The sequence below is a fragment of the Pseudorca crassidens genome, chromosome 20 (assembly GCF_039906515.1).
Source record: "Pseudorca crassidens isolate mPseCra1 chromosome 20, mPseCra1.hap1, whole genome shotgun sequence".
Taxonomy (NCBI): Eukaryota; Metazoa; Chordata; class Mammalia; order Artiodactyla; family Delphinidae; genus Pseudorca; species Pseudorca crassidens.
In genome coordinates, this window is record NC_090315.1 from 36,495,509 (window position 1) to 36,521,749 (window position 26,241).

Below are 26,241 nucleotides of genomic sequence, written 5' to 3' on the forward strand. Positions count from 1 at the left end.
CTTTTAAAGGTTCTTTCTGAGTTATACCTTACTTAACATTTCTATTTGTGTCTTTTACACCATCTTAAATGTATTGTATCATCGTCAGTCCTCCCTCCTTTTAGCCTTGTTGCTTTTCTTAGGTTTAAAATCCTCCAATATATTTTGAGTGGGAGGCACTTGGAAGGGACTAAGGCATAAACAGAGGAAAGCGAGTCTCCCAGGATAGGGACAGCTGCCTCATTTTATAACTGAGCATGGTTCCCGAGTCACTGAATCAGAGATAAATAATAAATGGAGATTCCAAACCTCTTCCAGTTATCTTCCGGGTGGTGTGTTTGCTAGGAGATCATTCGTAGGGTGTCTCATTTCAGCTCTCTTGGCTTGTTATTGTTGGGATTTCTTACAGATTCTGGTAATGGCTTGGTTGTCTGTCTCATTTCCCAGGCTTCCTCTGAGCTCTGATGTCTTACTGAGTCTTTGTAGGTATTACAATGGCATATTTTGAGATATTAATATGTGGGCTGCTAACTAGATGCCATTTTACCCTGGTAAATCCACTTCCACTTCCTTTTTAGGATTCTCTTTAGGGAGGGTTGCATTCTTCAGCAAGATTTATTCTAACCTAAATGTATGCTGTTTGGTTCTGATTTTGTCAGCTTGGAAATCTCTACTTGCACTTGCCAGCTCTCTCACTGTCATTTCTAATCAACCTGATACTTCTTTCAATGCCTGTGTCTGTGTAATTACATTAATAAGATGATGTCCTATGGGATTTCATCTATATTCTATCTTGAAAGTGAAAAATCTTGTAAGCCCCTATTTCTCTTGAAACCACTTTCAAAGGATTGATCATATGCATATCTTCCTAGACTTTATCAGCTTATAAAACACCTGCTACAATGAAACTGACACTACCTTCACTTTGCAGAGCAATAATTGGCTTTCTTTGAAAAATCTAACCCAATTCTTTCCAACTTATTTTAGATAAAAGGAAAGTGTATTTAGAAAAGTGTATGTACAGGCGAAATGTAGAAAGATGTAGGTAAAGTTGAGTTTGTACATATGGAAAAGTGGGCTTTTCACCAAATCCTTTAACCACTAGAGAAATGTTCTCCGATTTCAAGATTTCACGTTTGACCCCAGACCTCCAGGATTAGAACATCTATGGGTGGGAACTTGGAATCTGAATTGTTCATGACCGCCCTAGCCCATAAGTTTCTGATGCACATGTGTTTAGTCCACAATTTGAAATTTTTCCCATAGTTAGATGATCCAACCGGAGTGAGTTCTATCATATGCAAAATAGAAGTGGAGTATTTCTATTCATGATCCAGTCAATGTTGCCAAAACTCTACATTTTTTTTAATGTAATAAAATGATAACATATTTTCCCAGTAAGCAGACTTAGCAAAGAGTTCCAAGAATTTGGAGTAGTAAGAGATGACTCTATTCCATTAGGGGCAATATGTCACAAAGTCCATGAATTTTTAACTGGGAGAAAAATGCAGCCATGAGCATTTTTGTTTTTAATTAATAAACTTTGGAATTTAACAGGAGTATTTATCTGTTTTCCCTTAGATATTTTTTTTCTAGCTGAAAGTGGAATGTAATATAGAACAGTGTGGGCTGGTGAAAGGTAAGGCAGGAAATGAAACTAGAGCTAATAACCAGAGAACTGAGAAGTGATCCATTGTGAAGCATCATAAACAATAGAAACACTACATTCAAGACATTTGGAGCTACCATCGTTTAGGGTGAATAGCACTATCTAAGTTCCTGAAAAAATAACTCCATAATATCATAGACAAAAACAGATTCTGGTAATGGCTTGGTTGTCTGTCTCATTTTCCAGGCTTCCTTTGAGTTCTGATGTCTTAACTGAGTCTTTGTAGGTATTACAATGGCATATTTTGAGATATTAATATATGGACTGCTAACTAGATGCCATTTTACACTGGTAAATCCACTTCCACTTCCTTTTTAGGATTCTCTTTAGGGAGGGATGGGACCATCCTTGCAAAGGATGGTCCAGAATAATATAAAAAGTTGAAATTATGTTCAGGGTCATCTAGTAACGATGTTTTCACTTGCCTTATTACACTTTTGGAAAAAGAAAAATCTTCCTAAATAGATTCTGTTAAGGCTAGATCTAAAGAAAGAGAAGAAAAAAATGCTAAAAGAGAAGAGAAGAAAAAAATACCTTTATGCAAAAGCAATGGCAGTTTTGATGCTTTTCTTTATACAACAGTAAAGGGTGTCATATGCCAGTGACCTACTCTGGGAAATCAAGTGAAACAGATTCGGATGTAGATGTGTTTTGGAGGCCTACAGTGGGACATTCAGTTGAATTTCTGCCAGTTTTTGATATCAAATTTTAGAAACCGAGTTTCTGCAGAAACTTAGGGAAGAAATGCCCCAGTGACTATGAATGATAGTTTTTTTGACAATCACAAAACATGATTGAGATTTTGCTGACAGGATTCTTAATTTCCATCTATGATACAAGGAAGTAATAGAAATATAGTGATAATGAGTATTAGATATGAACTTGATGCCAGCCACTGGAATAAGTGCTTTAGTATACATTCTCATATTTAATCATCACATTAGTCCAATTATGTATGTATGTATTATTATTCCAGCTTTACAGGTGAGGAACTGAGATTTAAAGAGATCAGTAAACTTACCTGAGATATAATGGCTTAGTTAAGTGATAGCATCAAGACTGGAACATGTGTTCTTGAACTTCAAATCCTAACTTTTAATTGCTTCATTAGACTCTTACCTTGTATGTGTATGTGTATCAACATTTTGTATATATATTTGATATCTACATTTATGTGTTTGCATTTATAGTTATAAATAAGCATTATGTCTCTTTCTGTGATCTTGAACTATCTGTACTGGCCAAGTGGCAGAAAGCATAGCTTTTTTTTTTTTTCCCCAGAAAAGTAGATATTCACAGTTACTTGGGAGAGACTATGGAAAACCAAAAGGAAACTCTTGAAAAATTTAGCATGATATTTGATTGAAGTTACTTGGAATCAATGTGGAATGTAAAGTTTGTGAGGGCAGGGACTTGATTCTTTTCTTTTTTTCTTTCTCTGTTCCCTCACTACTGCAGTATATAGAACAGTGCCTGATACAAAACAGATACTTTATGTCTATATTTGAGTGAATGAGAAAATTCAATAACCAAATAACCCTCAATTTTTCTCTCTCAGAGATCAGTCTTTTTAAGAGTGGTGCATGGAACTGATTCTGACTTTGAAGCTTCTAAGACCATGGGATTTTCTGAAGTCAAAGGACGACTGATTTGGAGGTGACTATTTATTCCTATTCTCTCTTGCTTCTTTAAGACCAAGACTTTGGTGAGGATTTATTAGTTTTCCAAGTAAGACATCCAAATGTACTGTGACCTGGTATTTACAACAGGTGCTGATGAGGGGTAGGACAGGTTAAAGAACTCTTGGAAACTGAATATTTGAGTTGGAGTATTGGTGATACTATCATTTTTCCTAATTGCTTTAACTCATTTTGAGTTGAAACTAATTTTGTAAAATACTTTATTATCTTTTGTAAACTAAGTCAATGTCATAGTGATGTGTGTGTGTGTGTGAGTGTGTGTGTGTGTGTGTTTTTTTTTTTTTTTTTTTGCGGTACGCGGGCCTCTCACTGTTGTGGCCCCTCCCGTTGCGGAGCACAGGCTCCGGACGCGCAGGCTCGGCGGCCGTGGCTCACGGGCCCAGCCGCTCCGCAGCATGTGGGATCTTCCCAGACCGGGGCACGAACCCGTGTTCCCTGCATCGGCAGGCGGACCCTCAACCACTGCGCCACCAGGGAAGCCCAGTGTGTGTGTTTTTAATAAATGCCTCTAGATCTCCGTAGGAAGAGAGACAAACAAACAATTGCCTTGTAGGTTACTGAAAACCAGTTCTCATCATTCAGAATAGCTTGTGGCTGCTGACATCATACATGCCATGGGCACAGACTAAAGAGAAAAAGAAGAATAGTGGAGAGATTATTAATGTAGGGACATACCTTCTGATAATTCCTCAAGAAAGAAGGAAGCCTTTGCTTCAATGTTCTGTAAACCTCTTTATCAATGGGAAGTTTGGTGCTAATAAAAACCAAGCTTTCAGATTTCCTGAGTCTCATTCACACAGTTTGGAGACATCAGACTCTTTCCAAAAATACTCTCTACTCTGTGGCTGTGGGTTTACCTACATTCGAGAAGGCTGGCTCAGATTGTGAAAATAGAGTTCGAGGGTTTGGACCTCCCTGGTGGCACAGTGGTTAAGAATCCGCCTGCCAATGCAGGGGTCACGGGTTCGATGCCTGGTCTGGGAAGATCCCATATGCCACGGAGCAACTAAGCCTGTGCACCACAAACACTAAGCTTGTTCTCTAGAGCCCAAGAGCCACAACTACTGAGCCCGTGCGCCTAGAGCCCATGCTCTGCAACAAGAGAAGCCACCTCAATGAGAAGCCTGTGCACCACAACAAAGACCCAACACAGCCAAAAGTAAAGAAATAAATAAAAATTAACAAAAAAAAGGATATGAGGATTTGTTTATTTAATAAATATTTTTAAAATAAACACCTTGTTACTGACAAGGAAACATGTGGATTAGTATTAAGACCTGGCATGATTTTGCTTATAAGTTTTTTTCTGAAAATGTCCTCATTGAATGTGTTTTCCATTAAAAAAAATTACTAAGACCATCAACGTGCCAAGAAATTTGTCAGTTTCTAATAAGAAATGAAAAAGTCGAAAAACAGATGTCATTGCATCATTGTTGTGCAAAGCGTGGTCCTCTCTCAGAATCACCTGGGGTACTCTCTCCAAATTCTAGACTCCCTGCTCTCACATCCCACAAATCCCAGAGAATCCTGTGGGCTCTACTTTCAAAATATATTCATAACGTAGCCACACCTCATCACCTCTGCCCCCACCACCCTGGCCCAAGCCACGTCATCTCACACACTTGTTCTCCTACGGACTGTTCTGATCGCTGCATTGAGGACTTAGGTCAAGTCATGTCACTCTTTTGTCCAAAACCCTAAAGCCTCCCATCCCAGAGTGAAAGCCAAAGCCCGGATGCTAGTTAAAGTTACAGTCAGCAATCAGGTATGGTAGTTTCTTGTGTCACTCTGGTGGGTTTTCCTCAGTGACTGCCAGCAACAGATCCACAGAAAAGGAAACCCTGATAATTTTGGCTACAGTGGATGTTTTATGATTAGCTCTTTTCAAACTACATCTTGTCATGTTTAAACAACATATTCAATCACATAATACAATCCCTAAAATTTCCTCTTAAGAATAATTTCCTCTGCCCACCTCTCTTCATCACTCTAGCCAAATATATACGACTCTACTGCCAGTAACTACCGCCTGCACCTGCTGTTACCACCGCCCACAACTATCACCATCACCATCACCACCACCTCCAATTACAACTACCTTCCCCACTGATGCCACCATGACTAACACAGTGGCTGCCCCCGCAAAAGTCACCATTATCTTCCCCAACTGCCACCCTCACTACCACCACCACCCACAATGACCACCTGTAACATCACTAGTACCCATAACTGTCACCACTAACCCCACTCCCCCAGCAACTAACGCTGCCTCCATAGCTAACATCCCCTCCAAGCTGACAGCACTTTTGCTTAGGAAAAAGTGAGTGATTGATAAAAACTTTTGTGAAAACGTTGGGAAAAATATTCCAGAAAAGTAATGATTTCTATCAATTCCGAATATCACTGGTCTACTTATGATCTTTTTTTTTAATTTGAATTTTATTTTATTTATTTATTTTTTATATGGCAGGTTCTTATTAGTTATCTGTTTTATACATATTAGTGTATATAGGTCAATCCCAAGCTCCCAGTTCATCTCACCCCCCACCCCCCTAGCTTTCCCCCCTTCGTTTGTTCTCTATGTCAGTGTCTCTATTTCTGCCTTGCAAACTGGTTCATCTGTACCATTTTTCTAGATTCCACATATATGTGTTAATATACGATATTTGTTTTCCTCTTTCTGACTTACTTCACTCTGTAGGACAGTCTCTAGGTCCATCCACGTCTCTACAGATGACCCAATTTTGTTCCTTTTTATGGCTGAGTAATATTCCATTGTACTGTACTGTATATATGTGCCACATCTTCTTTATCCATTCATCTGTTGATGGACATTTAGGTTGCTTCCATGACCTGGCTATTGTAAATAGTGCTACAGTGAACATTGGGGTGCATGTGTCTTTTTGAATTACAGTTTTCTCTGGGTATTTGCCCAGTAGTGGGATTGCTAGGTCATATGGTTTTCAGTTTTTTTAGTTTTTTTTTTTAATTAATTAATTTATTTTCGGCTGTGTTGGGTCTTCGTTTCTGTGCGAGGGCTTTCCCTAGTTGCAGCGAGCGGGGGCCACTCTTCATTGCGGTGTGCGGGCCTCTCACTGTCGCGGCCTCTCTCATTGCGGAGTACAAGCTCCAGACGCGCAGGCTCAGGAGTTGTGGCACACGGGCCCAGTTGCTCCGCGGCATGTGGGATCCTCCCAGACCAGGGCTTGAACCCGTGTCCCCTGCACTGGCAGGCGGACTCCCAACCACTGCACCACCAGGGAAGCCCCTGTTTTTAGTTTTTTAAGGAACCTCCCCTCCATACTGTTCTCCACAGTGGCTGTACCAGTTTACATTCCCACCAGCAGTGCAAGAGGGTTACCTTTTCTCCACACCCTCTCCAGCATTTGTCGTTTGTAGATTTTCTGATGATGTGATCTACTTATAATCTTATTGCTGATAAATCGATGAGTAACAAAACACATCTTATAAAATTACAAAAGGGATGCCGTACTTTTGTTACATAAATTTTGGCATTCCCAAGTGCAAAATGATAACTCTGTTGTTACTCTTAAAAGTTTCTGACTCTTCTCCCATGCTTTATTACACATGTTATTCGTACACCATAAATAGGCTCCTAACGTATGCTGAGTTCATTCAGACTTACCCGGGGAGAAGTAGAGTTACATCCCAATACATTTCAATAATAGAAAATGGATTTCCATGAAAAATATAACGTTCGTTTGAAACTTTTGGCACATCTGAAAATTTTATCTCCTTTGAAAGAACATGGGAACATATTTCTTTCTTTCTTTTTTTAATTGAAGTATAGTTATTTTACAGTGTTGTGTTAAGTTCTGCTGTCAGCAAAGTGATTCAGTTATACATGTACATATGTATATACATACATTCTTTTTTTAAATTCCTTTCCACTGTGGTTTATCATAGGATATTGGATATAAGCAGATTTTCTAAAAAAACTATTCTGAGAGCTTCCTAGAAAATGCGTTGCATAGTGAAGGCTTTGCTTCCAGTTGGTGCTTGTTCTGACTCAATTTTTGGACCCAGATTATGTTTTCATCAGATTGATCAAGTGTGTGTTTTCTTACGTTTCCTTAGAAGAAGGCATTGATTACAGTCGGCTTTTCCGTAATTATGAAGTTGAAAGCTTCCGCATTTACAATGAAAGAAAAGCCCGCTCTGTAACAGTTTTACTGACAGAGACTCTGGATTATAACTGCCCACTCCGCAGCTTTATTGAAGTAGAATTGATAAGTAAAGACTGGACATGGGTAAGGTGTATAGTGTGGTGATTTGATATTAGCTTTGATGGAATGCCTGAGCTGGAGAGAGGGATAAAAGAGGCGGCCTCTATCGTGAGGACAGATTAACATGGTGACCTTCTAATAAGGGAAAAAAGCCAGGGGAAATCAGGCAGAGGGCCTTGTTAAGCATAGAGGGTTTCCCTGGCACCTTTTGAGCATGTGGGGGATTCCGCGGCCCGCTACCCTATTTATATATTCCTGCTGTGTCGTTAGTGCCAAAGGAAAAGACTTGCCTAATTTCCCACCCATTAAATAATTCTTCATTGCAAAATTGAATCAGGAGAAGGGAGATTTTATATCTGTTTTTGTTGCCTTCAAACAGTTTTATGCACATAAATACTTTGGAGATTGGATACCCCTCTTATGAAAGAGAACGTTTATTTTGTAGATGTATATATAAAGCATTCACAAAGGACATAATGCATGCAGTTCTCGGAAGTTTTTGCAAACACCAAAGAATGTGACAGCTACTGCTCAACATCTTTCAGCTGCGATTATACCAGGTTACCTCCCAAACACCCTTTTTTTGTTTTACTTTTTGGCTGCGTTGGGTCCTCATTGCTGCACGCGAGCTTTCTCTAGTTGTGGCGAGCGGGGGCTACTCTTTGTTGTGGTGCGCGGGCTTCTTGTTGTGGTGGCTTCTCTTGTTGTGGAGCACGGGCTCTAGGCACGCGGGCTTCAGTAGTTGCAGCACGTGGGCTCTAGACTACAGGCTTAGTAGTTGTGGCGCACGGGCTTAGTTGCTCCATGGCATGTGGGATCTTCCCGGACCAGTGTCCCCTGCATTGGCAGGTGGATTTTTAACCGCTGTGCCACCAGGGAAGTCCCCCAAACACCCATTTTTACATGTACAAGTCAAATGATTTTCCCAAGCTAAGCTGTCTGCTGATTTTTCCAGGGATTGATGAACTTCTTTAAACGTCTATAATGAGTACTAGTGACCTATAATTTCAGGGAACTTGAAACTACCTGAGTATAATTGCTTTAAAAATGCCTGCTACTGTCCAGTTTGAACAACCAGCCTGTCACAAACAAACCATTGTCAATCCATTATAAAAGGAAAACCCCTCTCCTAATTGAGAATCCAGGAACAGTGTCAAGGAGTGGAGTTTTGATTGGATAGAGAGCTATTGATGGCTCTGATTTGGGTGTGTGATAGGTGAATCACTTCACTTCCCCATCCTCTGTTACCCAATCTCCCAAGGAGGGGCGTGGATGACATTATCTCTAAAGCATTTTTTACTTCTAACTTATTGTTAGTTAAGTAAGTCTGATCTGAAGGGCACTCAGAATGGATCATGTAGAAGGCACGTGCTTCTACCTTTTGACTATTATGAATAATGCTGCTATGAATACGGATGGACACTCATCTCTTTGAGACTCTGTTTTTAATTGTTTTGGGTATGTACCCAGAAGTGGAATTGCTGGCTCATATGGTAATTCTATTTTTAATATTTTCTGAGGAAACTCCAGATAGTTTTCCATAGTGGCTGCTCCGTTTTACATTCCCACCAATAGTGCACAAAGGTTCCAATTTCCCCAAATCCTGGCCAGAACTTGTTATTTTCTCTTTTTTTTGGTAGTAGTCATACTAATGGGTGTGAGGTGATATCCCATTGTGGTTTTGATTTGCATTTCCCTAGTGATTAATGATGTTGAGCATCTTTTCATGTGCTTATTGGCTGTGTCTTCCTTGGAAAAATGTCTACTTAAGTCCTTTGCCTGTTTTTTATTTGGGTTATTTTTTGTTGAGTTGTGGGATTTCTTTATATAGTCTGGATGTTAACTCCTTTTCAGATACATGGTTTCTTCCATTCCATTGGATGCATTTTCACTCTGTGGTTTGTGTCCTTTGTTGCACAGAAGTTTATAATTTTGAGGTAGTCCAGTTTAACTATTTTTACTTTGTTTCCTGTGCTTTTGGCATCATGTCCAAGAAATCATTGTCAAACTCCATGTCTAGAAGCTTTCCCTCTGCTTCATTCTAAGAGTGTTAAAGTTTTAACTCTTAAGTTTAAACCTTTGATCTATTTTGAGTTAATTTTTAAAAATTAACTAATTTATTTTTGGCTGCGTTGGGTCTTTGTTGCCACGCATGGGCTTTCTCCAGTTGTGCTGAGTGGGGGCTACTCTTCGTTGTGGTGCGCGGGCTTCTCATTGTGCTGGCTTCTCCTGTTGCAGAGCACGGGCTCTAGGTGTGGGCTTCAGTAGTTGTGGCACGCGGGCTCAGTAGTTGTGGCTCACGAGCTCTAGAGTGCTGGCTCAGTAGTTGTGGTGCACGGGCTTAGTTGCTCTGCAGCATGTGGGATCTTCCCAGACCAGAGCTCGAACCCATGTCCCCTGCATTGGCAGGTGGATTCTTAACCACTGTGCCACCAGGGAAGTCCCTTGAGTTAATTTTGTATATGGTGTAAGGTAAGGGTCAAATTCATTCTTTTGCATATGGTATCTAGTTTTCCCAATACCATTTGTTGAAAAGACTGTCCTTTACACATTGGATGGTCTCGGCATCCTTGTCAAAAATCATTTGGTCGTATATGCAAGGGCTTAATCTGCGTTTATCAAATCTTTTGATGTTTCAGAATAAAGCAGAAATTCAGAATTTCATGTGTAATAATATTTTAAGAATAAGAATGTAAATGGAAAAAAAAATTAAATTAAAGTACTGCAGAGTAAAGGAAACACATATGTGGGCCATTTTCCAGCCCATTGGGTACTAGCTTGTTGCTTTTGTTTTGAAGAGAATAGAAATGGATGGACACATGGAGACACACACATTTTAGCAAGTTTGTGCTCTGAAAAAAATGTTCTTTTTGCTGGGTTTATAATTAAGCAAATTTTTGTGGAGAAGTATTAGCATGGAAATGGGGCATTTGGGTTCTTTAAAAGAGGGTCAGGATATAAAAGGGATTCTGAAGTCATTTCTCCTTTGCAAGAGTGGAGAACTTTTCTCATGGAACATTTCCATGTTCTCTCCATGGGAGTTGTTTCTCTGAGGCCACAAAGATGGAAAAGGGAGAAGAAGGAGGAAGCTAGCAAGTGTATGTGTATGCCAAGTGCTTTACAAATCTATTTTATTGTCTTACAAAAGTTCCCTTACAGATTGGCTTTTCTTTTTCCAGGTTGGCTTTTATTATTTCCATTAAAAAAAAAAAGAAAACCCTTACAGTTAAGAGAAAGTGGGAAGCTTATTTTAGGACACAAATAAATGAATGGCCAAACCAGAATTTAGACACAGGTCAGCCATCCTCCACAATTTCACGATTAAGATAAGTTAGCTCCAAATGAGTCTTCCAGTGGCTGAGATGGGCAGCCAGGAGGCTGAGCAAAGGAGAAAAGATTGTGCTATCCAAAAAATTAACTATATTAAAAGTAAATAAAAAATAGGTGCAAATCAAGAGAAAACCTTCCTGGCTTTATAATGCATTGCTACCTTAATATATGCCTGAAACCCATCAATTTATGCAGATATCCTCACCCTGTAATTACACTTTTTTTCCCCTTTTAACTAAGTTCCTAAAATGTGGGCACTTAGTAAGTGATGACAATTATTATTCTGTATAATAATAAAGAAGAGTCTGAATAACCATAATTAGTAAAACCAGCAGTTTTTCAAGTACCACCTTTTGAGAATCCAAAGTGAATTTCTTAATGCTTATATACAAAGCTTTTAAACCTGCAAATCTGTTCTTATGTCAATAAGCCACATGTGCTTCTTTGAGGATTCCAAAAGCAGTGGGTAGCACCCAGAATCACACAGTCCGAGCCGGAAAGGATCCTAGAAAGTCCCAATTCTCTGGTTTTACTTGTGGTGAAACTAAGGTTAAATGTGTTTTTCAAGTCCAGAGCCAAGACTAGAAATGAGGTCTCGTCAATCTTAGTGCAACGCTTTCTCTGATACATCTTTCTTTTTATTAGATTTAGAGCTAATACTAGAGGCCCCAGAATTCATTAATGAAACAGAAAAGTGTCTGCAGACTGAATGAATCTTCTACATGTCTGTTTCTTCTTCCCAAAATATACGTAGATGTTACTGTGACTCTATAATGTTCCTTGAACCATTCAGCAACTTACTGAGCACTTATTTGAACAAAGACCATATGACAAAGCCCAAGCCCTCATGAAGTTTATATTCGGATGGAGTGAGAATGACAATAAATTGTTCAATAAGTAAAGTTTTAGCATGATAGTTCGTGAAACATTCCGCAGAGAAAAATAAAACAGAGTGAGGACAGGAAGTGATGGCAAGTGGGGTTTGCTCTTTTGTACTGAAAGGTACAGGGATAGGGCTCACTCCTCTGAGAGGGTAACTTTTGAGCAGAGACCTGCAGGAAGGGAAGGAATCAGCCATGGGGCAATTGGGGAGAGACCTCACAAGGATGTCACTGTGCCTGGAATGAAGTGAAAAGGGCGGGGGAGTTACAGAAGATGACATCAGAAAAGTAAATTGAGGCCAGATCACGCAGACTCATGAAGCTCACTTTAATGTTTGACTTTTACTCTGAGTAGGGTAGAAAACCATTGGAAGGTTTTGAATAGAAGAGTAACATGAGCTGACTTGTATTCTGCTCCGATCTCTTTGGCTTCTGTGTGGAAATTCTGGGTGGAGTGTGGAAGCAGGGAGAATATTTCCGGAGTTACTGCGGAAATCCCTGAAGAGAGAAAGGTACTTGTGGTGGAGGAGCTAGTCATACAGGGACAGTTTCTGGTTATATTTTGAAGGTAGAAATGCAGAATGTGAACACAAAAGCGGATTAAGTATTACTTCAACTACTGAACGACAGGGAGGATGGAGGTCCCATTTTCTAAGAAGGGGAAGACTAGGGGAGAATGTTTGGGGAGGGAAGAACGTCAGTAAGAGGAGGAGCTTGGTTTTGAGCATGTTGAGTTTGAGGTTAATGAGATGTTCAAGCTGAGTGTTGGGTGGGCAATTGAAAATATGAGTCTGGATATCAGGGAAGCAGTGTAGGCTGGAAATATAAATTGATATCAGTTTAAAGTGTTATTGAACTCATTGCAAATAGGTTGCAGGCAAGATACCCCTTTAATAAGTCAGTATATATTTTCTAAGCACAAGGACTTTTTCTTATATAACCACAGTACGACGATATCTTATTTTCTAATTTATACTATTAACTAATTTACAAATCTTATTCAAAACTTCACCAGTAGTCTCAATAATGCCCTTTATAGTGTGTACACACACACAGTCCAGGATCATCTTATCAGTATCAAGCACTGCACACACACACACACTGCATTGCATTATATATTGCAATATATAATTTATATATATATATATATATATAAAATATACCTTTTCACAGTTCCACTTGGGGATTTTATATTAACCACTGGTGAATCTTGGTGAAAGTACACAGAACTTCTTTTTACTATACTTACATCTTTTCCATACATTTGAAATTACCTCAAAATAAAAAGTTATAAAAATGTGTTACTGGATACATCTTTTTAATTGTTTTTTAAATTAATTCTGCATTTCCCTGACTGTCTTAGTCAGCTTGAGCTGCTATAACAAATACCATACACCATAATGGTATACTACCAAAATATCATAGTACTGGGTGGCTTAAACAACAAAGGTTTCAGGTTGGAAAGTCCAAGATCAAGATGCCAGCAGATTTGATTCTTGGCGAGGGCTGTCTTCCAGGTTTGCAGATGGCTGCCTTCTTGCTATGTCCTCACATGGGGGAGACAGAGGAAGGGAGATCTTTGTCCCTTTTCCTCCTCTTATAAAGACATTAATCCCATAATGGGAGCCCCATCCTCATGACTTCATCTAAACCTAATTACCTCCCAAAGGTCCCACCTTCAAATACCATCACATTAGGAGTTAGGGCTTCAAAAGATGAATTTTGGTGGGGGACACAAATAAATATTCAGTCCATAATATTGACAAAAAGTTATCAAAGCGCTGTCTCTCTCTCTGTATAAATATATATATATATTTTATATATATATATATATACACACAGTATATATGTAATGTATGTGTACACATTATGTACACATACATATGTAGAGAGAACTATATATGTGTATATATATTACACACTATATTTAAATGGTCTATATTATATAGAGACGATATATTCCAGGATATTATAATTGATATGGAAATATTAATTCTATAGAAAAAAAACCTCTTGCTCATTGTTGAAAATCTTGGTCTATTTTCAGCTTCCACCCCCAACCCTATCACCAAACAAGGGATTTTTATCTTCCTTTTATAATATAGGCTTCATAATATCAGGGGTCTTGTCTATTTTGTTCCTTGTTTTATTCCTTTTACCTACAACAGTGTTCAGGTGTACAGTGTACAGTGTTCAGTAACTGGTAACATCTCAAAAATATGTTGAATGACTAACACAAAATGCAGATCCCTCATACATACATTTATTGCATGTGCTTTTTCTCCTAAATGTATCCATACACTTTAAAATACTGAAAAGCACTGTTCTAATGGGAAGAGATGGCTTATAGAATCACAAGACTCAGGGAAATTTTAACAGGTGTTTCCTAGAGTTTTTGTGAGATGCGTATGTGGTAATAACATAAGCTGAACACCAAGAATAGAGTTGGTAGATGGAAGTGCCCAGCAGTGATCCCCAGTAGCTATATTTCTCCTGTCCACTACCTCTTTCTCCTTACAGAGTCTGCTTTTGGAATGTGTCTCTAAGATTAGAAAGTAAATGTTGAGCAGACAAATTTGGGAAATTGTTCAGTCTTTTAAAATCCCAACCACTTCCATGATCTATTGAAAACACAGTTGTATAAAATTGGTTACAGTCACCTTATTCTAGGGCCCTGGCATGGACTCAGGCCCTGTCCTTCACTTTGTCAAAATATGTCAGAAATCCTGTGGAGACTTTCCCTCCACAGGTCTTTCAATAACCAACAGTTGAAAGATGAGTCAAATAATTAAGACAGCTCTATTTGACATAACCAAGAAACATTGCTCTGGGAGCTAGGGAAAAGATAGTATAGCTGGCCTCTTATATAGCAAATCTACTGAATTATAAATGAATGAAAGAATGGTGCATGGAGAATTCAGAACTTAATACTAATGTCTACTCTATGCTAGACACTGTGTGTCTAGAGGCTGTGTGCTATGAGACATGCAGTCGTGAAACGGGATGTTACAATCAAGCGGACAGAAAAGACAATGACTAAAAGTGACAGTATGTGTAGGGGTAGAATGAATGATAGGAGGTTGAGAATGGATGGGAACAGCTGAGAGAAGGGGGAGGTTTCAGCAAGGAGCTGGCATATTAAGTGTGTCTAAAAGAATGAAGAGAATTTTGCAAGGAGAATTCCAGAAAAGGACAGCAGTGAAGTCTGTGGGTAAAGCGTTAAGGCTGTAGAGTCAGCAACCCTTAGTTCTAAATGGACTCTATCACTTTCTTAGCTCTCTGACCTGTAAGTCTCAGTTTCCATGTCTGTACAATGCAGAAGGGGGTGGTTGAGACCAGGCTTGTTGTAAAGTTTAAATGAGGTGACACACATAAGGGACTTCGCACAGGCTCAGACCCAGTGAGTGCTCCATAAGTATTAGCCACTGTTGCTATTGTGGTTATTATGATTATTTTCCCACTTTAACTAGATGTCAAGTTTTTCGTAATGGCACAAGTCCAGAGAATCCAGGCAGAACTTGCCATGGAGTGACAAGGAGCCCGGTGTGGATTTCAGTGTGAAGAGGTTCAATTCTACCTGTAGGGAAGTTACGGAGAAGGGAATGCCTTCTTATTGGGCACTCACTGTTCTAGATGCTGGGAGTTTTGGAGGGCACAGATGCAGTCCTGCCTTCTAGGCATTTGGCTTGATGAGGGTTAGGCAAAACCCACATCATTCGGAATGCAAGAAAGACTGTGATTAGAGTCTATAAAAGGAGTGCAAATATGTCACAGAGAACAGAAGTAGGAATGATCAGTTTCACTTCAAAATACTAAAAGAAGGTGACATTAATATGCATCTTTAAGAGTGATTAAAAAAGTGAATCTAAAGCTGTTTCTGATTCTAGATTCTAGACGTGCTGTCACTTTCCTTGTTCCAACATCAGGGTGAATTGCTTAACCTCTGTAAGCCTTAGCCTTCTTATCTATTAAATAGAGATAATGTGGTACCTATTGCTTAGAACAATTGTGGGGTTTATGGAAGATAATCCATGTAAAGGAGCTTACCTGGCACAATGCCAAAGAACTGATTCAATGAATCACTTGTGTGTGTTCTTACTATTTCAAGACTATTTTATAGGATACAGAGCACTTTGTTATAGATGATCTCATTTCATCCTCGTAACCTCCTTGTAACATTGGCAAGATAAACAACTATCGTTCCCTTTTGATTGATGAAGAAACTGAAGATTGAAGAGATGGATATATCAAATCATACGCAACTGGTATGGGTCAGAATCAGGACTTAATCCCAGATCTAATGCCCTGAGTACCTTTCCTTTTATTTCTGTCTTGAAATGAAAGGAAATCACCCTCAAGAAGATGTAATTGTTATATTGGCTTTAAAATTGTTGTTTCTTGGGCTTCCCTGGTGGCTCAGTGGTTGAGAGTTCGCCTACCGATGCAGAGGACACGGGTTCGTGCCCCAGTCTGGGAAGATCCCACGTGCCGCAGAGCGGCTGGGCCCATGAGCCATGGCTGCTGAGCCTGCGCGTCTGGAGCCTGTGCTCCGCAACGGGAGAGGCCACAGCAGTGAGAGGCCCGCATACCGCAAAAACCAAAACCAAAAAACAAAAAATTGTTGTTTCTTGATAATTTCAGAGCTTCTTCTATTCAAATGAAATCTCATAAAACCCCTAACATACACAACAGTAAACAGAGATGCTCTTTAAAAACTCAAGACTGTATGATTCTCTCCTTTCCTCTTCACTCAATGGCTCCGTGCAGCCCAACTTGGGAAAAAAATAAACAGGTCTGAAGGAAAGATCTGTATTTGGAGAACAGCTTAAGCAAGGTTGGTGGTCTGAGAGTCCATAGCCTTTCACAAGCTCTTGAGGAGTTTGATGCTTTACCTGCGGCTGGACCAGCTTTGGTGTCAGTGCCTGTGAAGTTCACTAACTGTGGGACCCGGGGCATGTTTCTTAAATTCCCTTTGCCTCAATTCCCTGATCCACAACATGCAGGTAATAATATCTACCTTATGGGTTATTGTGAGAGGTAAATGTGATAACAAGAAAAACATTAAAAATGTTCTTGACATACAGTAAGTGCTCAAAAATCATTTACTGCAAATGATTTCATCTTTCTGGGCTTCACTTTTCTCTTCTGCAGAATAAGAACAATAATTTACCAAGGGAGTTTTTGTCAGACTTACATGGTGTAATGTAAATAATGCAGATAAAATGCCTGGCACGTAACAGTAACTGGGGACTTCCCTGGCGGTCCAGTGGTTAAGACTCTGAGCTTCCACTGCAGGGGGTGCGGGTGTGATCCCTGGTCAGGGAACTAAGATCCCATATGCCAAAGCGTGGCCAAAACAAAACAAAACAAAAAACAACCCCCCCCCAAATAACAGTAACTAAATAGAAGTAATAATAAAATTCTCCTTGTGATTTCACTCTCTTTTCTGAATCCTAACATTCTGTGTAAAAGCAAGTCCTCTTTTGTGTTTCCAGTTTCTTCTTCTTTCTCCCGCCCTTGCTCACATATGAAGGACCTTGCCTGTTTCTGATGTCAGTCCCTGGACCCTTTTCATAGGAAAGACTCATGTCCTCCAATTAGACCAATACCGATTGACCTGGGCCCTTCGGCAATCCTGATGCCTTCCACATTAATTTGACATCTGCACTTCACCTTGAAAATATGCTAATTGCAACAGGGATCTGAAGACTGCACGAAACACGGGTTTGCAAAAGTCTGTGGTGTGCTAGGAATAATTGCAAATTTAATTCCCTTTGAGAAGATGTACAAAAACCTGACCACTCCCATTAGCCCAGAGGAAATTAGAATCTCTGAAATCAAGTGAAATGAACCAAATTAAAGGACAAAATATTTCATTTTGAAGGAAAAAAAGCTCTACACTTCATTATTTAAAATCTCCCAGAAAAAACTTTGGTTCAGAAACAGTGTTTTTCAGCATTTCCATTAGGCAATTACTTTTCTTAGAATTAACGTTCTGAAAAAATCTTGCTCAATTTTATTTTTCAGAGACAAGTTTAACTTTAAAAATATGTAAAAAAAATGTAGGTAATAATTGTTTTTTATTATCAAAGGAGCACTAATTTAAGCTAAACATGCAGTGCTATTGCATCAAATATAATCTTAAATTTTTTTTTTTTTTAATCTTAAATTTTAAAAACAACTTTATTGGGGCATATTTTATGTATCATAAAATTCACCCACTTCAAGAGTGCAATTCAGTGATTTTTCAGTAACTTGCCATTGCTATCACCTTAAATCAGTTTTAGAACATTTTTACTCCCCCAACAAGATTCTTCATACCCATTTATTATTCAATAAATTTTTAAATTTTCTTTATTTGTTTTTGGCTGCATTGGGTCTTCGTTGCTGTGCTCGGGCTTTCTCTAGTTGCGGCGAGAGGGGCTGCTCTGTCGCAGTTTGCGGGCTTCTCATTGTGGTGGCTTCCCTTGTTGCGGAGCACGGGCTCTATGCACGTGGGCTTCAGTAGTTGTGGCACGAGGGCTCAGTACTTGTGGCTCATGGGCTCTAGAGCGCAGGCTCAGTAGCTCCGCGGCCTGTGGGATCTTCCTGGACCAGGGATTGAACCCACGTCCCCTGCATTGGCAGGCGGATTCTTAACCACTGCGCCACCAGGGAAGCCCCTTCATACCCATTTATAATTAATCCCCATTCATACTTCCAGCCCCTGACAACCACTAATTTACTTTCTGTCTCTGTAAATTTGCCATTTCTGGAGATTTTATATAAATGGAATTACTCTGTGTTTGGTCTCCAGTGTATGGCTTCTTTGACTTTGCATAACTTCTTTTTTTTTTTTTTTTGTGGTACCGGGCCTCTCACTGTTGTGGCCTCTCCCGTTGCGGAGCACAGGCTCCGGACGCGCAGGCTCAGCGGCCATGGCTCACGGGCCTAGCCGCTGCGCGGCGTGTGGGATCTTCCCGGACCGGGGCACGAACCCGCGTCCCCTGCATCAGCAGGCGGACTCTCAACCACTGCGCCAGCAGGGAAGCCCTCGCATAACGTTTTTGAGGTTCATTCATGCTGAAGCATGTGTCGGTAGTTCCTTCCTTTTTATTACTGAGTATTATTCCACTGTATAAACAGACCACGTTTTGCCTATCATATGCCAGGTGGTGGACATTTAGGTGGCTTTCAGTTTTTGCCTTTTGAGATGTAATCTTATTTTTTTTCTCTTTTTCCCATTGGATAAAACTGACATATAACATTGTGCAAATTTAAGGTATACAGTGTGTTACTTTGATACATTTGTATATTGTAATACATAATATTTTGCTGTTGGAAAAGTATTTATCACATTACATACTTATAGCACAATATTATTGTCTATATTAAATATACTGTATGTTAGATCTCTATAGATATCATTTATTTCTATGAGAGAAATGTGTTAACAATTAGGTGCTCTGTTGGTCTTCTCTCCTGAGCTCAAACAACATGGGGAGTTTTGGAATGGAGCAGAAAGGCATTGCCCATTACTACCAATGGCTCCTGAGGCTTCTATCATCCTCTTTGTTCAGTTCTGTTTAATATTCTGTCTCAGAAGATGAGCAACACTTTCTGCATTTTTGGAGCCTAGTTTAGGTCCATTACTCAAGAACCACTGTTTATTTTAATGGGCAATGAAGAAGGGGGACTGCTAAATGTTCCATGATGTACATTGGAGAATTAAGCTTTCAGGGCAAATTCTCCACTCACACTTTGCTAAATTCTTTCTGTCAAAATTTCCTTCTCAGCCCAGTTGAAGCAATATATCAAAAGTAAGCGGGTGGGGGCTTCCCTGATGGCGCAGTGGTTAAGAATCCGCCTGCCAGTGCAGGGGACACAGGTTTGAGCCCTGGTCTGGGAAGATCCCACATGGCACGGAGCAACTAAGCCCGTGCGCCACAACTACTGAGCCTGCACTCTAGAGCCCATGTGCCACAACTGCTGAAGCGCGGGCGCCTGGATCCCGTGCTCCGCAAGAGGAGAAGCCACCGTAATGAGAAGGCTGTGCACGGCAACGAAGAGTAGCGCCCACTCGCCGCAACTAGAGAAAGCCCGCGCGCAGCAGCGAAGACCCAATGCAACCAAAAATAAATAAATAGAATAAAAAATTAAAAAAAGTAAGCGGTCGAGTGACTTCCAGCTTAAAATTATACATTTTGTCCATTCTCACCCACATTTTTAATGTAAATGTGAAGCCATCATGAAAAGTGTTAAGAGCTCAGCTGGTTGTGTTTTCATGGTTTATGCTTTGCTGAGACAGCATTATCCATCTTGCCCAGGCTGGCTTCAGGATAGCATTTAGAACCTCCGATGGCTTCAGAGAATTCAGGCAACAAAGTTAGAGAGAGAGACACAGAGATAGAGCTAGAGAGAGAGACAGAGAGAGAGAGACGGGGGAGACAGAGACATTAGTGTCAAAGAAAATGGAAAATAGAAATGGACTCATCTCCAGATATTTTCAATTCACAGTCTGTATTTAGTAGAATCCATTCATTTCTGAGCAGCCAGCATTTACTAAGCACCTATTACATGCAGAATCTTGAATTATTAGCTGGAGATGCAAAGATAAAAATGTTCATCCTTTGATCACTAACAATATTTACTAACAATTTTGTGCAATGTACTATAGGTTCTAGGCATTCAAAAGTGAAAGCCACCTCGGTGCCTGCTTTTGTGGAGCTAGCAGCCAAGTGGGAATAAAGATAAAAAAAGCAAAGACATACAAAAAATAATTGCATATAATGATAAGTACTGTGAAGAAATAAAGAAATCAGGGTATTGAGAGGGAGTATAATGAGAGGGTATTTTAGACTTCTGAGGAGGTGGCGTTTAAGCTGAGACCTAAAGGAAAGGAGGAGATAGATCAGAGGAATGAGGGAAGGAGTGTTCCAGGCAGAGGCGAGAGCAAGGGCTCAGGGAGGGAAGGGAAAGAGCTTGGAAGACAGGCACGGCACTATGTCTAAACTATCTGTTTCTGGAAGCACTGTGAATAAAGTATACACAGGTACTATGTGGGCAAGAAGAAGCAGCTCAGAATGGTCCTTTGCATAGAGAAGTAGAAAAATGAGAGTTTAATGGCTGAATGGATGAATGAATAAATGACAGAATGGACACATGAACAGATGCCTGTCTGACTGACAGACTGACAGAATGCATGAATGTGTAAATGGAAAGTAGCCCTTTTTGATAGGTGGGTAGAGGAGACGTTATTATACGAAATTTATAATCTAAGGACTGTGAGAGAAAGTGGGCATATAAGCAAATGGGAAGGAAGGGAGACAGGAGGCTGAGAGTACTTTCCAACCTCTCGGTTTTTCCCCCTTAGGGGCTAGCTCTGAGGGATTTCTTGCATTCTAATTTGAAGAACCCTTCCCTACACTATTTTAGGCATAAAACGAGACAGCTCCACCTCTGTGACAGCTGCCTGGTGAGCAAAGGAAAATTAATTAACTGGCACGGATGGCCTACAGCTCAGATTTTCCACATAAATGGCACATAAAACAGTTGTATCTTTTAAGATTGGGTTCATCTTGAGAAAGCAGGGGAGGCAGGATATGTGAGCCCAGAGTAATTCAATGAAAACTATCTTTATCAACTAAATCATTTAAACCTGAATAGACATACACACACACACAAACACACACAGAAATTTATTTGTTAACTTCGAGAGACAGTAGACGCTTATCTCCAGTGCTGTCAGATTGCATAGCTCCGGGTTGCAGCATCCTCCTGTGTTACACCATATGGCATTCCTGACAACTGTGTGCATTATGTGATAACGGTCGGGGGCCAAGACCGCTTAAACTATCAGTATTTAAATCACCTGTACCTCTCACAGCTGGCCAATTTCCAACTGGATAGATTCTCTGTACATCTAGGGAATAAACAAGGGTGGTCCTGGAAGCCTGAACTTCTTGGTTTCCCTCCAGAGTTATTTACTTTTGTTCCAGGAGGAAATGAATACATTCCATCAATGCAGGAAGCCCAGGGTGCAAATGTAATTTCCCACAGCAGTAGCAGTACCTCCAGAAAAAGACACTTAAGCTCCCCACTCATGGCCAGTGAAATCTTTTTTTCCTGATAGCATTAATAAAAATGACACATGGAACATTTGCTCAAGTGGCAAAGTGGGACTTTCCTGGCTCTAACTTTTGTTTAAGTCATTCTCCTATTATATTATATTCTTTCAGGGCAAAAGGAAATCAACCTACCTGGAGGCCACAGGGAGGCAGTTGCCATAACAGGCCACAGCCCCAAATGGCTTCAGTAAGTTCTCTGTAAGCAGAGAGCAATTGCTCATCACCAGGTACAGGCTTATGGGTGGACTGTGCTGATGCCCGGTCCTGACTGCGGACAAGCAATAGGGGTGGGAAGTAGGGTCAGAACGTGGAAATCAGCTTCTACTTCTTTGCATGTCTATTGACATCTAAACTTTTTTAGCTCCTGTCTTTCTCCCCAGTTTTATTGCCTCACCTCAGTGACTTCTGTTGGGTTTTCAAAACGCAGTAAGGCATCTCTTCCTGTGCAAAGCCATCTTGGGTCCTCTCTTCTCTGTCCTCAGAGCTGGGGTCCCTCTTCCTCCCATTTGGAGCACCTTGCATGTACCACAATCATGTCGTGTAAAAACTTCTATCAGTTGAAATTATTTTGTTAGTCTCCCACCTAGGCTCCGTGATGCACAAAAATGGGGTCTGGTTTTGCTGGTTATTTCCCCCCTTTATACCTATCCACATTGTAGGAACTCAGCGAATTAATGAACGTATAGCGACACCCAGAAATTCCTCCTCATCCTAGGAATTTTCACTACACGTAAACCGTTTTTCTCCACCCTCATTTCTAACTACTCCACACTGACTTTTTTTTTTTTTTTTTTGGCTGTGTTGGGTCTTCATTGCTGTGCATGGGCTTTCTCTAGTTGCAGCGAGTGGGGTCTACTCTTCGTTGCGGTGCGTGGGCTACTCATTGCGGTGGCTTCTCTTGTTGAGGAGCACAGGCTCTAGGCACTTGGGCTTCAGTAGTTGTGGCGCGTGGGCTCAATAGTTGTGGCTCGCGGGCTCTAGAGCGTAGGCTCAGTAGTTGTGACACTTGGGCTTAGTTGCTCCGCGGCATGTGGGATCTTCCCGGACCAGGGATCGAACCTGTGTCCCCTGCATTGGCAGGCGGATTCTCAACCACTGCACTACCAGGGAAGTCCTACTCTACACTAATTGTAACTATGCATTTGGTATTTCTTCAACTGGGAAAATTTTTATTGTTTTTGCTATCAAGACTCCATGCTCCTTGCCTGGATTCCTGTAGCAGCCAGTGTGGTCTCTCAGGGATGTATGTTGTTGTTTCTCAGTCTATCCTCTGAAAGCCTGCAGATTGATATCCCTAAAAGCCAATTTTTCCCTTGCTGTAAACAAAATCAAATCCAGACAAATAAAACTTTAGGTTTCTTTCTATTGTCTTAAAGAGACAATGGGTATTAGGTCAAGAATTTCAGTGCTACTCTAACTAGTTCCATAGCCTATTAAGCTTTGTGAGCCTTGGATGAGCAATTAATTTGTCTGAGTCTGAGTTTGCCCATGTTAAAAAATGGGATAATAATAGTAGCAGTTTTTCAGATCAAATGTGATAATGCATGAAATGGGTTAAGTAGAGTGCTTGGCTTTTAATAACAACTAATATGTATCTCTGCATTTCATTGTTTATTCTTTCCTTCCTTTCCCTCTCCTTCTCATCTTACTCCTTTCCTTCTTTTCCTTCTACTTTAGATTCATTCATTCATTTATTCTTTCTTTCAACAACAGCAGGTTAGAGGATCGGCGTATCAGAAAATTTTCTGTAATTTTCCAAAATTTAAAAACTTTTCCCCTTAGAAAATCAAACCTCAGGCAGGATCTAGTTTTGTGCTCTTAACTATTTTGGTACCTGTACTTATAAACACTGGTAGGATTACATAATCAAAAAGGACAGCAGATCATCTTCAGACATCAGAAACAGGACTCCTGGAAAGAAATCTATGGTCATGATCATCAGAGAAGATGCTCTGCTTTCAAAGGACCAAAGCCTTGGCATGATGAGTTAGGAATATCAGCCTTGCCATTTCTGTCTTCATATTGTGAGTTCATTACCAAACTCAGTATGTGCCATTCCATGCAAATGATCTTGCTGCCAGGTTTTGGGGCTGCATAAGTTTCCATTGTTTTATGTAAAACTGTACATTTTACTCATTCCTTCTGTCATTTACTCATCAGACATATACCGTGTACCTACTGAGTGCCTGGCACTAGCGGTTAAAGGCAAATGAGACACATTTGTCTCAAGGGGGACAAATGAGAGGGATGGGTGTAGTGTGGTGCGGAAGGTCGATGCTTTATACTTTTTCTTTGAGAGTGATATTTATGCACTTGTTCCTAGAAGTAGCTGTCTCCATACCAGCTGATTCCCTTGGCAAAAATAACACATTCAAATGCCAATGCAATGACCTATTCACAACTTAAAAATTAATAGGTATTAATTATCCTTTTGGTCTAACATGAATGAAGAGGTATTAAGGATTTTCTTTTCCTGATGTTCATGGCAATGTCCACTGACCTCACCCTGATTCTCTCTGTGTATGAACACGTTGCCAATTATGGTACTAACAGACCAGTTAGATAAATGGAGATGGAGCTCAGTCTCAAGGGGCAGAGAGATCTGAGTTCAAAACCAGCTCCAAACTGTGTGCAGTTGGACAAGCTGCTCAATCTATTATATAGAATATGTAGAATGGGTCCATATGAGGGAACTTTCAAGGCTGTGAAGAGTAAATGAGATAACGTAGCTAGGACACTCAGTCCAAGGTTACTGCATGGTCATTACTCATTCATTGGACTCCCTCCTACTCTTCCTTTCTTACAACAAACTGCCCTGACAGCCATGGCAGGAGATTCACTTTAAATTGTTGTGACTTTTATCCTGGGGTACTGCTTCTGTTACTATTGGGGAAATAATTGAATGCTTTCACCTCTTACTAGGCCTTACTTCATCTTAGGGGTCTGAGCCCTGTAGACTCAGAAAAGTTATAAAGATAGAGCCAAGGCAAGACACAAGATAGCTTTCTCACTGTTACTGTCACACCAGCTCCACATGCGGAGGCCCTGCCTTTGAAGAGCTCAATGGAGGCTGCTTCATCAGACTGTTTCTATTTTCATCCCTGAGTGTACAGTGAATTAGATGTGTTGAACATCTCCTGGGGCACCTTTAGCCTGGTTGTGCAAAAACTGTTGACTCTTGAAAGCCTGGACCTTCTTGATGATTTTTGAATTAAAACTATTTCCTCTTTCTATCTCTCTCTGTTGTTTTTCATCATTAAAAATGAAGCTCTGCATCTCTTGAAAAAAATTCAGTCTATTAAATTTGGAGTGTATTTCTGTGTGTGTGTGTGTGTGTGTGTGTGTTTGTATGATGCATATTTTGGATGAATGTTTGGGGTGTGGGGCTGATAGGTACAATTGGCCTGACTTATCTGGTCTGGCACATGTGGCCATGTTTTGGATGTGTGAGTATAGGAGAGGGGTATGCAAGCGGCACGTGCGTTTGGTATGAATGTGTGGAGGGTGTGTGTGTATGAATGTAATATTGCGAGTGTCAGTGTTCCTGAGGTATGCACTGTGTGCATTGGGTGGGTAAGTCTGCCATATGTATTTAGTTGTGATAGACATGTGGGGCTATGTGTGTGAATATATATGTGTGCCTGCACCCATCTTTTTATCTGTTAGTTTTGTATCTTTCAGCTGCATTGCTCAGAAGCTATAGAGTTATGGCTCAGAACAGTTCTCATAAATAAAAGCATTTGGCCTCCGTGGTTTAGCCGTATAGAAATTGGCAACACCCTCCCTGTCAGGGTGTCTATTGCCAGAGGCGAGGCTTTGGGGAGATACCCTACAACTACTTGGAGGCAAGTTAGGTGACTCACCTTCTTGGATTGAAACATCCCCGAGATCTTATTGTTCCATGCAAATCACAGCCCTAACTCTGCCTTTTGAATTGATATTTTCACACCCTAAGAGTAGAACCACCAGGATCCCACTTTAGCCTTTGTACTGACTCATAAACCCCAACTTTCATAATTCTCAAGGAGAATTAGAGAGTTGGCAGCAATCAGAGGTCTTTTTTTAAAGTCTAACCCAGTGTAAGTATTTTATCAGGAATCATATGTCCTGTTAATTTGATCATCTGTTCTGCTCACACTACTTACCCATTTGTACTTGGCCCACACTGAATGCTTCATGCCTTAGGAGGGAATCAATGTGGGATGTTCCTATAAATCTCTCTAAGGAGGCCTTTCCCCACAGCATCACCACTGTGCCCTTCAGTGACTGCAGTGTGTACCCCTAGAGATCCCTTTCCATAAATCTTCCCTGACCATCCCAGTGATGGGG

At 40.4% G+C, this 26,241-nt stretch overlaps 1 long non-coding RNA gene across 1 annotated transcript in view; it reads left to right on the forward strand.

Moving 5' to 3' along the window:
• LOC137215724 (uncharacterized) overlaps positions 1-22,159 on the forward strand; it is a 117,424-nt gene extending 95,265 nt beyond the window's left edge. Inside the window, exons 3-4 of the long non-coding RNA XR_010939389.1 lie at positions 3,207-3,304; positions 22,024-22,159. This is a non-coding gene — a long non-coding RNA (uncharacterized lncRNA). The remainder of the gene's footprint in view (positions 1-3,206; positions 3,305-22,023) is intronic.
• The last annotated feature ends 4,082 nt before the right edge of the window (positions 22,160-26,241 follow it).